A 15590-nucleotide genomic window follows, 5' to 3' on the forward strand; every position below is an offset into this window, starting at 1 on the left:
GTCAGAGCCTCATCCAGATATGTCAAGGTTGCAAGTTCGATTCCTGATCAGGACACATACATGAATTAACCAATGAATGCATAAATAAGTGGAACAATAAATCTTTCCCTCCCTCCCTCCTTTCCTCTCGCTTTCTAAAATCAATCAATAAAAAAAACCCTGTGCTCACCCAGGACAGAACTGATGGGGACCTTTCTCCTGCCCTGGGCAGGGGAGTCTGCCCTTGAATATATGAATGCCAAAGGCTCACCTCAGACACTTTCCCAGGTCTTTGCCCCAGGCTGGCTTCCTCTGGGACACTCAAACTCCTCAGACGTTAATTCATCCTGGGCTGCTTCATCTGGGTGCGCCAGCAAGCCGAAGTGTGTGCTTGGTAGCCTCTTGGGTTCCAGGTACTGATTCTCACTGAGGTCATCTCACTTTTATGTTTTCTGCAAAACTTTTTCAAAACAGCAGTAGAAGGCTTTGCATTAACAAAGGCAACACTTCAAGATGCACAAAATAGCTCAAAGATCTACTGTCGCCTGAATTTCACTTCTTACTCCTTTAACCATGGTCTTGGTCTTTTAAGTTTAACAAGCATATCTCCCTGTACGTGTACTTGCATCTTGTGATCCCTCGTTGCTCGTGTGATCTGCCTTAGGGATGAGTCCTTAGAAGCCACTTTTATAAGGCCCTCCTGCCATCAGCAGGGTTACACACTCCACTGATTCAGTCTCCTGTCATTTCACTGTGTGACAGATTTATGCAGGCACAGGCACATTGGGTCCACACCAAGAGCCTCCTCCAGAGCAAACGCCCAGGTCCCCTGCGGCACCTGTGAAGGGCTAACATCACTCCCAATCATCTGAAATAATCTCAGGCTCAGAGATGAAGACCCTCACCAGGCCAGATCTTCCAGCCAGCTGGGCTCTGGCCACAGACTCCTAGCCTTGGGCTCAAGGCTGTTCCAGGTCAGCCCCAGCACCCCTTCCCCACCCAAGGCTCCCTCCGCATGCCTTGTTGCACCAGTAAAAGCTAAAACTCAGTAGGCATCAATCATTGCAGGCACTTTATACCTATTAACTTACATGTAAGAACTGAGAAAATAGTATGTTACCCTCCCCCCCCCCCCTATTTACAAATGAAGCAACACTGAGGCAGGGAGAATAGGCCATTTGCCTTAAATTGCACAGATTCTAAGCACTGGAGCCAACATCCCAACCCAGGCAGACTGCCCTCTACTCCCTCGCACAGTGGGGAAAGGCATTCATTCGCATGCTAAGCTCTTAACCCTGCTGCAGCTGATGTGAGCACAAGACTGCAAGCAAGATCCCACTGCAAAGCACTGACTCACTTCTGGTTTAACACCTTTTCCGCCTGTGAAGGGCGGCCAGAAAGTCATAGCTAGGGAGGTATCGTATGTAAGGCCATGAGAAACGTGAGTAAGGCCTGCTGGTGCAGCCTGTGAGCACTGGTCAGGAGGCCTCCCGCCCACAGCACCCCCACTGTGACTGCCTGCCTTGGGCCTGGGCCAGGTAGAGCTGTGCACCTCCACCAGGGCCCTGCCAGCCAGGAAGCTGTTATATTACAATGACTGTTTCTCTGTATAGTTTTCATTGCTTACCTTTGAATCATTCGTCTCTTGTAGCTTTTTCTAATAAACTCTGAAACGTCTTGTTTTCTGCCAGAATATCACTGGGGGATGTTGTTCTCTTTCTTTACACACACGCACACACGCACACACACACACACACACACACACTCATACACATTCACACACATGCACACACACACTCACATACACACACCAGTTAAGGTCCGCAGCTCCTACTCTCTGCCTGCACTTTCCTGAATGTGCTTTCTACACATAAAATGTCCTCATACTAGATTAAAAGTCCAACTCAGATGCCACCTTTTCCAGAGAGCCTTCCTTGATCTCTCCTCGCAAAAGGATTAGACTCTTTCCCCTCTCTCAACTCTGAGAGGCTTTTCCTTAGCTCTTCTGCATGCCTTCATCTCCCATGTTCACACCTTATCTTCCCTGATCCCCTTGAGGATGAAGTACTTGCTGTGCTCCTCATCTCCATAATGCTTAGATCAATACCAATCAATAGATATTTGTTGAGTGTATTTATTTTGATAGTTTTGGTCCCCAGTGTGGTCTGATGTTAGAAATTAGATGTGATTATCACTCATGGTCTCTGGTGATGATGAAGATTAAAAACAATGAAAGACAATAAGAAGTGCAAATGAAGGTGAACAGTTGATTCAAAACAAGAAGATAAAGAAAAATTATGCATCCCACTTCTCATACAAGGAAATGTTATAAATTTGCATTAAGTACTGATCCTACTGGATCCTACCGGGTAGAGCCAAGAGCCTGTGGTTATCTCCGTCTTACTCCTGGAAACTCTATAGTCCATAACCTTAATTCTTCTTCTGCTATAATATAAACACATTCACTGATCAAATTTTTAAAATATCGCAACAGAGCAAATTATCATTTTAACATTATTTTCTCACCCTCAAGTGATATTGGTGGATGGCTTAAAATATGTAAAAATATTCAATGTCTCAGTCATCCTCTGGGAAATTTAACTGTTGTTTTCATGTACATTAATAATTTCTTGGTGTAATTTTTCCCAAGAGAATGTATCAAGAGAAAGTGTGCATAGATTTACATATGTAATTGCTAATAAACCTCCCAAGAAGAAAATAGCCTTCCATCCAGGTGGAAACCATATCACTTTAAATCAAAACTTAATGACTATCAAAGTATTTTTCTGAAGTTATAGAAAAATGCTAGGCTATAAGTCAAAGGAAATTAGGAATTTAAAATGGCAATTTTGACAAGCAGCTACTCATCTGATGGTTGTATGAGCATGTCCCAATCCCTATGATGCCTCATCTACCACTTTGTCTGCCCAGGCTGTGTACACCCTTCTAATGTGGAGGCAAGTCCAAGATAGTAGGGAAGTGTGGCCCCTCTCCCATCACAGATGCCAAAGGGACAGAGGTCGCCTCCCCCAGCTCCCTGGCTCTAAGAGTGTAGGCATGTGATGATGAACCTTGAGGAGTAATAAAAAGAATTGACTAACAACTAGAATCCTGCAAATATTTATCTTACAGGAAAGATGGCATCTAAAGTTAGAGCAATAGTGTTGAGGGTACGTTTTTTTAAGTCAATAGTGAAAAATAAAAAATTTTAAAGTTACTTATGATATTTGGGGTTGCTTCAAAATCCTCCAGCAAAAAATGATAATCTATAATAATAAAAGCATAATATGCTAATTAGACTGGATGTCCTTCTGGATGACCTTCCGGACGAAGCCGATGCGGGGGCCGAGGCAGAGGCAGCAGAGGTGGCTGCCACGGCGGGCGGGGCCAAGGCAGCTGCTGTGGTGGCAGGGGCCCAAGCCCCTTGCACAAATTTTGTGCATCTGGCCTCTAGTAATAATAATAATTGTGAGTGGGGGATAGACTCAATAAGGTGATTAGAGCTATAATAATCAGGGAGTCTGGAAATGGATGCATGGAACTTCATTATACTCTCGTTGTTGTGTATACTTGACATTTTTCATAATAAGTTTAAAAAAAAAAAAAACATTTTTTAAATGCAAGAGTATTGCAGGGCTGTCCTGAGCAGTGTTGGTGCTGGAGGCAGGCAAGCACCCAGCGGTACCAGCGGGCCTGCCCAGCTTGCGTTGGTTGCTGTCCATTTTCTAAGCTAGGTTCTCCAGTCTTCCTGGAGAGTCAGTGAGCTACCTAATATCCTACAATACATTTTGTTTTCTGATTAAGTTCCCATAGTTTGCAACCGAGAACCTGAATAATAACACCTGGTAAATTTTAAAATCCAGAAGTCTTTCAGGTTTCCTCAGCTAGTGAGTGCAGCTAATTAATATGACACTGGACCACGGATGGCAAACACAGCTCAGAAGTGCAGCTGTTCTACCCTCCGAAACCCATGACTGGTTTTGATAATTAAACTGATATGAATTAATTACCTTCCTGTTATACCTGCTTATGGCCTGAGACTCCTTCTCCTCACAGCTCTCCAGGCAGCCACTGCCTCACATAGCTGACTGGGGAATTAAAAGATATTTGCTATTCCCAATCCAGGCAAAGCAGAATAAGTGGGAAAATTTGCCCCTCCCCTCTAAGAAGACCACGTATTTTTAAGCTGATTAAAATGAGTTTAAGAGTATTGTGTCTGCCCTCTCTCTTCTCCATCTTCCCTTTCTCAACTGCAAAGGTACATATGACATCTACATTACATTTGGTATGAATTAATATCAGAAATTCTCCTAAAGCAGACTTCACTGTAAAGGAGTATCCTTGCCCTGACATCTCTTGTTCAGTCTTATCTCTGTATATGCTGGTTCATAACCCTGGGACTTCCTCGGGTGAAATCTGAAACAACCCCATAGACACAAGGCAAAGAGACACCAAAGAAAGAGGCTTTGTCATAAGCTCCCAGACCTTGTACCCTTCTAGCTTTGCAAGATGGCATGCTAAAGTCTCCGACTTATCCTGTTCTCCCATCTCGTCTGCCAGCCCTGAAGGTAGCAGAGTAGTGAAAAACCAAATGTTCTTTTTCAACCTCAGCTCTTCTTCCAGTTTCCTAACTTGAACTTCAGCCTTTAGTTGGGCATCCATGTCCAGCCAAACTGCCCACAGTATAGGCCAGCCCACTGCACAGCCATTCGTTTCCCTTCCTCAAACAAGTGCAGTGACCAGCTGGCATTTTCGGAGCATCCTGTACTCAGGTGGCGACATAGAGGTCACGCCAGGATTTATCTTGCATATCCCTCTTTTCCAAGACCTCTTTCTTCCATCTCCTGGGTGGCTCATCAATTGTTAGTTCCCAAGTCTGGGAGTCTCCCAGGTGAAATCTGAAATGGGGAGGGTAAGGAGAGGTAAGAGGCAAGCCACTCCAGTTCGGTAGCTGGCAGGTTGTACGCAGGGGAACTGACGTATATGAGTCTTGCCTTCACAAGACAAGTTGATCTCCACATTTGCTCACCAGAATCTTAAAGTTTTAACACAGGCCTTAATGGGGTCCAGTCATGTACACAGTCCAGAGGGTCAAGACAACACCTTACTCCCTCACGGCTGCATCCTTGTGGCAGCTTCCAGCTCAGGGAAGGCACTCGGAATGCATCTTGCAAGGTCAAGGGAGGGCCACACAGGAGCATTGCTCTGGTCCAGTGCTCAGGTCAACCATGGGTCGCCTTCTCTCAGTGACCTCCTCCACCAGCATCATCTACCACAAACTACTTGCCTCACATACACCTCACACATGTTTCATAGCAGGTTTTTTAAGTCCTCCCAAGAACAGGAGAAGGGCACATGAATTGGCATTTCTCAGCCCTGGAGGAGGTGCCAAATTGCATACTATGAATTCTGGCTTCTGGAACTTTCTTATCATAGGGGCAGAAATAAGTAAACAGGATTGAGGTTAACCCACACAGATCATGAAATTCAGAGAAACCACCACAAGCAAAAAGTATAAAAGTAGTCACTTTTCCTCAAAAGTTAGTACTTCAAGAAGGAACAGCAGCTTTCCCTCCCACTCACTTACCGCTGGGACCGCCACACCCATGTGAAGGGCAGGGAGAGAAGCCAGGCTCAGGTTTCAGGTCTGCTACTCAGAGCATGACCTTGACTGTAACCTCAACCTGGACCTGCCCATTCTGCTCTCTGAGCCTCGCCTGGGTGTAACAGGAGGGAATGAGGAGCTTTGTGGGAGGTTCTTGTTTTCCTAGAATTGGTAACCAAAGCCCAAGGCCAAGATCAAAAGGGGCCAAGTACCCTGTGCAAGCACATTCAAAACTTGCCAGCAGTGACCATTTCAGGGTTTATGGGGGGCACATCTCGACTACCACTGCCCTTTCACAATCACCAACACCCCCTCTTCCACCCTGAACAGTAAAAAAAATTCTTGTGGAGAGACATCTGTTTCCTTAACCAACTGTAAGGGAGGGAGGCACTTCCAGCTCCATTTCTTGAAGCAGGGAAAGAGGCCCAAGAGACCCCATCGCCTTTGCAGGTGAGAGTTACGGCACACAGGTGAGTGGGAAGGTACGCAGGAAGGGGAGATCCACATCACGTGCTGTGGTGTCTGCCTGGCCACTGGAACTGCTGAGAGAACAGCCGGGCAGATGGGCAGGAATGGCCCCAAGAGCTGCAGAGAATAGACTTGACCATGCCCTCAGACCAAATAAGGTTAGAGCCCTCAGGCTTGTTGGAGAAACTGGAGGCCATAGGCCAAAGGTCAGGAAAAGGAGCAGCAAAGTCTCAGAGCTCCCTCTAGACACCAGTGGGCCTGCGGATGCTGCCTGTCCTCTCTGAGCCCGTGGACAACAAGCAGGACCGATGGTGGTGACCAGTAGAAATGGGCTCCAGCACCAAATTGCAAGCAGAGGAAAGGGAACAGTGGAGGATGGGAGAGAGAGCAGGATGTTCCCCACTCTGCCCCCTCGGGCCTGGCTGCACATCAGAATCCCCTGAAGGCTTTGAAACCTGGCCACACCCCAGTGGCATCAGCGTCTCTGGCACCAGCTTCTAAGTGGTGGGATTTGTAACGCTCTGCGGTGATGCCGACGTGCCGCAGGAGAGACGAGAAAACTGTAGAATTGATTACAAGGTTGACGTTTTAAAATGCATGGGAGTCATAAAACTGGAATGAATTTGTCTGATCGTAAGTGGCTGAAAATGTATAAAACTGGGAAGAAATCTGGGGCCACACCTATCCACGGAGAAAATTTAACAGTATTTAGAAAGATTAAACTGTCTTATGTTTATATCCTCCAAAGAACTGAGAATCCTCTATCACATTAAATGGGGTTACAAATAACATCTAACTCACATGGCTGTTATGGGGTTTAAAGAAGCGTGTGGAATGATCATGCGGGCAGATATTCTGTTTGTTCAATAGCTGAAACCCTGGCCTAGCACACCAGAGGCACTCAGAGCTATTGTTGAATGAATAGTCATGGACAAATGCTAGTCAACTGTAAGCTTATGCTAAAGATCAGCCTACAGAAACCTCCAAATTAATTAGCTCTTCTTACTTTGAGTTCCCCAAAAGCAGGAACTAAGACAAAGACATGGGCTCAAGTAGTTTATTTGGGAGGCAATTCCAGGAAGCCAGAGAGAGGAGAGACAGGGAAGGCAGCAGGCCCAACAACGGGTACTTAATCAAGCTAATGACTGCTGTGCATGACGAAGCTCAGTCCTGCCAGGGGAGCCATGCAGCGATGAAGCAGAGTTGTGGTCGCAGGCCTAGGGTTGGGGCATTGACCCACCAACTCCTGCTCGCAATGGTGTTGGTTACTGCAGGGCACCAACTCCCTCACTCTTCCAGGCCTGAGCATGTGGGCTGAGCAAGCGCCTTGCATGCTGGAGAAATCTCTGAGGCCAAAGCTGAGACCCATGAGCATCAGAGGCGAGAGGGGGTCTGCAGGAGACCTCCCACCACACTGCAGCTGGAAGCAGAGGTGAGCTGAGGGCATGTAGCCTGGGACACCAACAGCATCTGCTCCAGGCCTCCTACCTAATGCAGTGTTAACAGGTGGGAACTATCAATGAAAGTTTTGTGAGTGCCTTGGGAGACAGCCATGTCTCTAATCACAGAACCATTTTATAATTTAAAAGGGATTTGATTCTCTTCTCTGTCTAGACAGAAACTAAGCTGGGAGAATGACTCCCACTCTGTATATTTAAACAGAACATTTCGTGTGCACCTTAAGTTAAGATATGTTAGTCTCTAGTGTGGAAAGTCAGATTAACACACATTACTTTGCAGGAAAACTAATTAAATTTTCTATCTTCTTCCTTGGCCTCTATCAATTAACTGTAATTTAAACTTTACCTGGGTCTTTCCATAGAGGAAATAAAGCACACAACCAGAGCCTTGGAAAGCAAATACAGTGTTCTTAGGGGAAACATGTAAAGTATGAGATAAAAGCTGAGAACCTGGGTAGTTTGGAGCTCAACTAATTTCAAAGTCTATTGTTCTAGGAGGATAAAACCTCGATGGCACAAAGAACTTAACAAATATGCTGGCCCACATTATCCATTACAAGGAGATATTAATGAAATTCATATTCCCACAGATAAAGAAAATCAAACAGAGAAACAGACCAAATCACAGAGCAAAGAAAGCTATCCTACATAATATTGCTGCTTATGTTTTCTCTCATAGGAGTTCCGGATGTTCCCGCAGGCTAATCAAAGGGCTAATTGAAGGAATGATCAGAATCAGAGAGGACACAAAAGTATTCTTGAAAAGTAATCAGACTTTGCCCAGCCCTTCACAGCCTATGGAATTAATAGGGTGACGTTAGCAGAAATAACTCATTTACCACTGGGCTATGCCCAACAGGACACTTTGAGTTTTTCATGGAGTCATGGGTATATTTACGAACACTTCTGTTCCATGTGAGTGCTGCTGTTATATCCTGCCAGGCGTCCGCTCACATTGCAGCAGAACTCCTGGGACCCAGGATGTCAACACTGCACAGTGGTCCCTCTCCCTTTGTCTTATGCTCTGTTACAGGAGTGTCAAAGCTGGTTCGCTCATCCCTAGTGTCTTAGAGACACAGTGCTGTCAGATTTTATGTTCCACACACCTGCTCTCCAAGGGACTCTGACATCTGTGAAATCCAAAGAGTAAGGACTTGGAACAAACTGGATTGCAAACAGTTCTAAGTCCTATAACCACTTCCCATTGGCTCTGGATAGTTGAACACTTCTCCATGATTCCTTCTCCCTTTAGGTGACTTCCTTTCCCACGAGGCACCATAGTCCCTCCAGAACTGACCAGGTGGTCCTGCCCCAGTCTAGGACCTACTTGATAAAAAACAAAATGGGAATTTTTATTTATTGTACTCAATTTTAAATGCTTGTTCTCCTTAATGAGTACTTTCTTTACCCAGTTGCTCAATTAGTTTTCACTAAACATCCCCAGGAAATCGTGTTAAAATGCAGATTCTGACTCAGTAGATCAGGGATGGGGCCAAAGATCCTGCATCCTACATGAGCCCCCAGGTGATACCCTGCCAAGTGAGGCTTAATAGATTTACAGTGACACAACCAGGCCCCCTAGGAGGTAGTTGGACTAGAGAAATAAATGCAGCCCTATACAGTCAGTCGTACAAGGGAACATAGATCTGAGAATGAGTACCTAGTCTTTAAAATACCTAGACTGTGATCCAGACCAAACTCATATAAGCATCCTCTACACAGCAAAGGTTCTCAGACCTGAGTGTGTGTCAGAAACACCTGCAAGGCTTATTGAACGCAGACAGCTGGGCCCCACCTCCAGAGCTTCTGTTTTAGTAGGTCCAGGTTGGAGCCCGAGAATCCGCATCTCTAACAAGTTCCCAGGCGATGCTGATGCTGCTGGCCCAGGGCCCACACCTGCTGAGCCTCTGCTTTAGCAACACTAGGAAGCCTCCTGCTGAAAGGAAAGACAGCTGTGTGAGCATTCGTTACTCTTTGGTGCCTGCGCATACCCACCCCTGACAAGACTTTTAGAGAGTCCAGACCTCCTAACATGTGTACTACCCCCCACAACCACAAACACGTTCACAAGAGTCTTTCAACATAAGTCTCCATCTTTCTATCTTTAAGTTGAGTCTTTGCATTTAAAGTGGATTACTTGTTGACAACACACAACTGGGTCTTTTTTTAAAAAATACACTCTCCATCTCTGTCTTTTGATTGATGTATTGAGACCATCTAAATTTAAAGTGATTATTTGGGGGTGTCGAGAGCCATCAAGTAGTGATGGCAGCAACTGCAAGTCCAAGGGGAGAGGATGGATGAAAATCCCATACCTCCCCTAAGTCTGTCAAGTTCCTGTTTGGGGGCCTGGCGGGATGGGAGCTACAATTTTTGTGGAACCCCTGGACCTGGTGAAGAACCAGATGCAGCTGAGCAGGGAGCCACGACGGGAGAGTACAAAACCAGCTCCCCTGGTCTCACCAGCATCTTGAAGGCTGAGGGCTGAGGGGCATTTACACCAGCTGTCAGCTGGCCTCCTGTACCAGGCCACTCCCACCACCACTGGCCTTGGCATCTGTACTGGGGCTGATGGCGCAGCGCCTGGCTTTCTGCTGAAGGCCCTGACTGGCATGACTGCAGGTGCAACTGGTAGGAACACCACCAAGGTAACTCTTATCTGCATGACCGCCAGTGGCCAGCTTCCAGCTGACCAGAGCCCTGGCTACAAAAGTGTATTTAATGCCCTGACTTGAATCACCCTGGAAGAGGGGGGTCCCCACACTATGGAAGGGCTGTATCCCTACCATGGCTTGGGCTGCCATCGTCAAAGCTGCCCAGCTCGCCTCTTACTCCCAATCCAAGCAGTTCTGACTGGACTCGGGCTACTTCTCTGACAACATCCTGTGCCACTTCTGTGCCAGCATGATCAGTGGCCTGGTCACTACTGCTGCCCCCATGCCCATGGACATTGTTAAGATCTAGAACATGTAAATGATTGACGGGAAGCTGGAATACAGAAACAGGCTGGATGTGCTGGTAAAGGTCTTCACTAGAGGGCTTCCTCGGCCTGTGGGCGGGCTTTACACCACACTGTGCCCGCTTGGGCCCCACACCGTCCTCGCCTTCATCTTCTTGGAGGAAATGAACAAGGCCTCCAAGCGTCTTTTCTCTAAGTGGCTGAGGCAAGCAAGGGGCCTGGAGCCGCTGTGGTGGGCTCCCACTCATTCCCACTCACCTGCTGTCCTACAGTCAGTGTCCTCTGGGGGGCCTGGACTACTGCCCTGGGTCCTCTATTTTCCCTCCACATTGTGGTTCCTTCCTCTGCACTAAAGGACTTTGGTCTGTCCTATGCCTGCTCTAGCTCACCCTGCTTGTCCTGATCCTCACCTCTCTGTCCCTGGCTGTGCCTTGGGGGAAGCTGAGGAACTCCCTGAGGATTTCCAGGGTGTTAGTTTCAGGGCACATAGGACAGCAGAACATTCCCCTTCTCAGGAGGGAAACCAGGGCAGAGCTGAGGGGACCAGGGAGAGCAGAAGCTGTCAAGATGATCAAAGGGTCTGCAGTGGGAGGATGTGGCCCTTCCTCCCTCCACCTCACTAAGGACATAATCAATAAGTTAGATTGATAACATCAAAAAAAATTAATAAAGTGATTATTTGTATTAATATCTACTATCTTTGTTACTGTCACCTATTGGTTGCATTTGTTCTTTGTTTCTTTTGTGTCCTTTTCCTGTTTTCTGTGGTGTTAATTGGAATTTCATGTGATTCAATTTTATTTTCTCTCCTGAGTATCAACTATGCTTCTTTTTAAAATTTTTTGGTTGCCCTAAAGTATACAATAAACATATTTAACTAATCTACATCTACTCTCAAATAACACCATGCCTCTTTGTATCTGATAACAAAGTATTCCCAATTTCTTTCTCTGGCCCCTTGAGACAATGCTGTCACTCATTTCAACTACCCACTCGACATGTTGGCACTATCATTGCCTCAGCAGTTATCTTTTAGACAAATTAAAAAGAATAAAATAAATTATTTTATTTTATCTTCATTTATTCCTTTGCAAATGCTCTTTCTTTATGTAGATCCAACTTTCTGACCTACATCATTTCCTTCTGCCTGAAGAATTTTTTTAACATTTCTTGTAGGACCAAGAAATGGTGATGAATTTCCTCAATTTTTATTGTTCTGAAAAAGTCTTTATTTCTCCTCCACTTTTGAAAGAACATTTTACTGGTTATAGCATTCTAGATTAGAGCCCTGGTGTGGCTCAGTTGGTTGGGCATCGTCCCATGCACCAAAAGGTTGCCAGTTTGATTCTTGGTCAGGGCACATGCCAGGGTTGTGGCCTTGATCAATGTTTCACTTTCGCATCAATGTTTGTCTTTCTCTATCCCTCTCCCTCCCTCTCTCTCTCTGAAAAATCAATAAAAAATCTTTTAGAAAAAGAATTATAGAGATTTTTGATCAACACCTTAAATATTTCATTCCACTCTATTCTTGTTTGCTTCGTTTCTGATTAGAAATCCAGTATAATTCTTATCCTCATTTCTCTGTAAGTAGGTGATTTCCCACCACCACTGCCCACCCACTGTTCCTGGACTGAAGGGATCTATTTGCCTACACTCACCAAAGCCCCTCAGACACAAACAGGAGTTTGCAGCCAAGAAAGTAAGGATAAATTATTTAAGGAGATGGCGAAATGCCCAGAATCACAGCTAATGCCCAAAGACCTAGCTCCCCAATAGCTTCCAGGGGATGGATTATACAGGGAAACAAATCATTAGTCATGATGACTAAAGAAGTTAATCTATACTGATTGGTTGATACTATGGTAGGAGGCAATCGGTCATTGCATCTGGTCCTGATTTCAGTCATGGAGTTGTTCTTGTTCTGTCTGATTCGAAAGGATTAGCTCAATGGGATCATTCCACTTTCCAGGATCTAGAACTAAAATATAACTTTAGCTTGATTGAAAACTCTGTCTCTGTTGTCAATAGACCCAAGACCATGTTCCTACAACTACTGGATGCTGACCAGAGCTTTGTTATCCTGAGGACTTAATGATTAAGCAAGGAAGCAGGAGGGGGTGAATCACGGTGTTGGGTGAGGCCAGTTTAAATCAAAAGGGTGGGGGAGATCAAAAGAAAAGGCCAGATTAAAGAAAACAAGGTTTTTGTGCAGTTACACCACCAGTTTCTTTAAAGATTTTCTCTCTGTCTTTTCTTATTTACAGTTTGAAAATAATATGGCTGGGTAAGAGCTGGTTCTTGTTTATTTATTTGTTTGTTTGGTCATTTAAACTGTTTGGTGTTCTCTGAGCTTCCTGGATCTGTGGTGTGTAATCTGTCACTTTTTTTTTTTCAATGAAATGTTCTCATCCATTACTCAAATATTTTTTTCTGTTCCATTCACTCTTTCTTCTCCTTCTGTTCCAATTATATGCATATACTATGTCTCTTGATATGGACCCTCAGTTCTTGGGTGTTCTATTCCGTTTTGTTTGTTTTTTCTCATGCTCTCTTCTCTTCACATTTCAATTTAGGAGGGTAGAAGAACAACACCTGTGTTTAAGCTCACTACTCTTTCTCTGGCAGATCCTAGTCTGCTGATGAGCCCATTAAGGCCTTCTTCCTCTCCATTACAGTGCTTTTGTTTTCTAGCATTGCCTTTTGATTCTTTCTTAGAGTTTCATACTCTCTGCTTACATTACTCACCTGTTCTTGCATGTTGTCTACCTTTTATATTAGAGCCCTTACCATATTAATCACAGCTATTTTCAATTCCCTGTCTGACAATTCCAAAATCTGTGTCATATTTGAGTCTGGTTCTAAGGATGGTATTTCTCTTCAAAGTGTGTTTTGTTTGCCTTTTAGTGTGGCTTGTAATTTTATGTTGAAAGATAGACATGCTGGTAATAAAAACTAGGATACATAGGCCTTTTGTGTGGAGATTTATGTTCACTGGTAGGAGTCGGGTTATACTGAATGTTTTCTGTAGCTGTAGATGCCTGAGGCGTCTCCCTTGTTTTGGTCTCCCCTCTTGAGTTTAGGCTTCCCTAAGTACTCCTCCACAGAGAAAGTGTGTGTCTTGCAGCTCTCTCAGCAGTAATCGCTGTTAATATACTGAAACCCTCTTGGTGTAGTTGTAAAGTGTGTGTGTGGGGGGGGGGGGTGGATATTCTATAATATTCTGATTAAATCTCAATATATCAGTGGGCCTATGACTCAGTGCTGTGACCTTCACAAGTATTTCTCCAACAATATACTTTTTTCCCATCCCACCTTCCCTGGTTGCAGCATTTCCAGGCTACTCCCTTGAAGTCCCAACTTCTGTTCACTATGTTTTAGGTGAAACTGGAAGGCTGGAGGAGACTGGAGTGGAGGAAATATGTTCCTCCCAGGTGTGATAGGCCCTGGCAAAATCTGTATCTCTGGAGAGGAGGTATTTGTTATGAAGAAGATTGTGGGTATATTTCACAATGGTCCCCTGCCAGCACTGCAAGACCTTTCTCAGATATCCTCCATGAGAACCTGGTAAGGTTCTTGGAGCTACAACCCATGAAATTTTAAGGGATGCCTAAGACTGCAATCCCTAAGAACTCCTCACTGTCATGCTAGTCCACATCAAGTAATTTTCCAAAATTATCAGCAAAGTATTCTTACCAGTTTATGGCTCCAGTAACTGCCCTCTATGGGCCCCTCCGGGTAATCAGCTCTCAGCTGTGACTCTCTGGATGCACCTATCTCCAGATTTTAGGGTGGTCTTTTTCTCAGCATCTTCATTTCGGCAATAAGTTCAAGGAAAGTCTTGGTTTTCAATTTGTCTGGCTTTTTCTTGTTGTAAGAATACGAGGGACAGCTTCCAAACTATTCACATACCGAAGCTGATTTGGAAGTTCTTTTAATGTTAATCTAAACACAACAGATTCATAAAGGACTAGAGGCCCGGTGCACGAAATTACTGCATGGGGGAGGGGGTTGTCCCTCAGCCCAGCCTGAACCCTCTTCAATCTGGGACCCCTCAAGGGATGTCCGACTGCCCGTTTAGGCCCGATCCTATTGGGCCTAAACGGGCAGTTGGACATCCCTCTCACAATCCAAGACTGCTGGCTCCCAACTGCTCACCTGCCTGCCTTCCTGATTGCCCCTAACCGCTTCTGCCTGCCAGCCTGATCACCCCCTAACCACTCCCCTGACAGCCTGATTGATGCCTAACTGCTCCCCTGCCAGCCTGATTGCCCCTAACTGCCCTCCCCTGCAGGCCTGGTCCCCCACAACTGCTCTCCCTGCAGGCCTGGTCACCCCTAACTGCCCTCCCCTGCAGGCATGGTCACCCCTAACTGCCCTCCCCTGCAGGCCTAGTCCCCTCCCGCAACTGGTCTCCCCTGCAGGCCTGGGTCCCCCCCAACTGCCCTTCCCTGCAGGCCCGGTTGCCCCCAACTTCCCTCCTCTGCCGGCCTGGTCACCCCTAACTGCCCTCCCCTGCAGGCTTGATCGCCCTCAACTGCCCTCCCCTGCTGGCCATCTTGTGGTGGCCATCTTGTGTCCACATGGGGACAACCATTTTTGACCACATGGGGCAGCCATCTTGTGTGTTGGAGTAATGGTCAATTTGCATATTACTCTTTTATTAGTTAGGATAGAGGTCTGGTGCATGGGTGGGGGCTGGCTGGTTTGCCCTGACGGGTGTCCCGGATCAGGGTGGGGGTTCCCTTGGGGCATGGGGCGGCCTGGGTGAGGGGCCTGTGGTGGTTTGCAGGGCAGCCACACCCCCAGCGACCCAAGTGGAGGCCCTGGTATCTGGGATTTATTTATCTTCTATAATTGAAACTTTGTAGCCTTGAGCGGAGGCCAGGGCCTGCCAGGGTGGGCGGGAAGTTTGGCTTCCTCCATCGCCAGGGGCAACCCAAGCCTCCAGCTGGCTCCAGCTCTGTGGATGCCGCCGTTTTTCATTGGGATTTATTTGTCTTCTATAATTGAAACTTTGTAGCCTTGAGCGGAGGCCAGGGCAGGCCAGGGTGGGCAGAAAGCGTGGCTTCCTCCATCACCAGGGGCAACCCAAGCCTCCTGCTCTCTCCAGCTCTGTGGC

General features: G+C 46.1%; 1 pseudogene across 1 annotated transcript; it reads left to right on the forward strand.

Moving 5' to 3' along the window:
* Positions 1 to 9777: 9777 nt before the first annotated feature.
* Positions 9778 to 12563, forward strand: LOC308233516 (mitochondrial 2-oxoglutarate/malate carrier protein-like; annotated as a pseudogene). Its single transcript has 2 exons — positions 9778 to 10742; positions 12500 to 12563. The product of its transcript is annotated as a mitochondrial 2-oxoglutarate/malate carrier protein-like (transcript).
* The last annotated feature ends 3027 nt before the right edge of the window (positions 12564 to 15590 follow it).

This window comes from Plecotus auritus (genome assembly GCF_963455305.1).
Source record: "Plecotus auritus genome assembly, chromosome: 9".
Lineage (NCBI taxonomy): Eukaryota > Metazoa > Chordata > Mammalia > Chiroptera > Vespertilionidae > Plecotus > Plecotus auritus.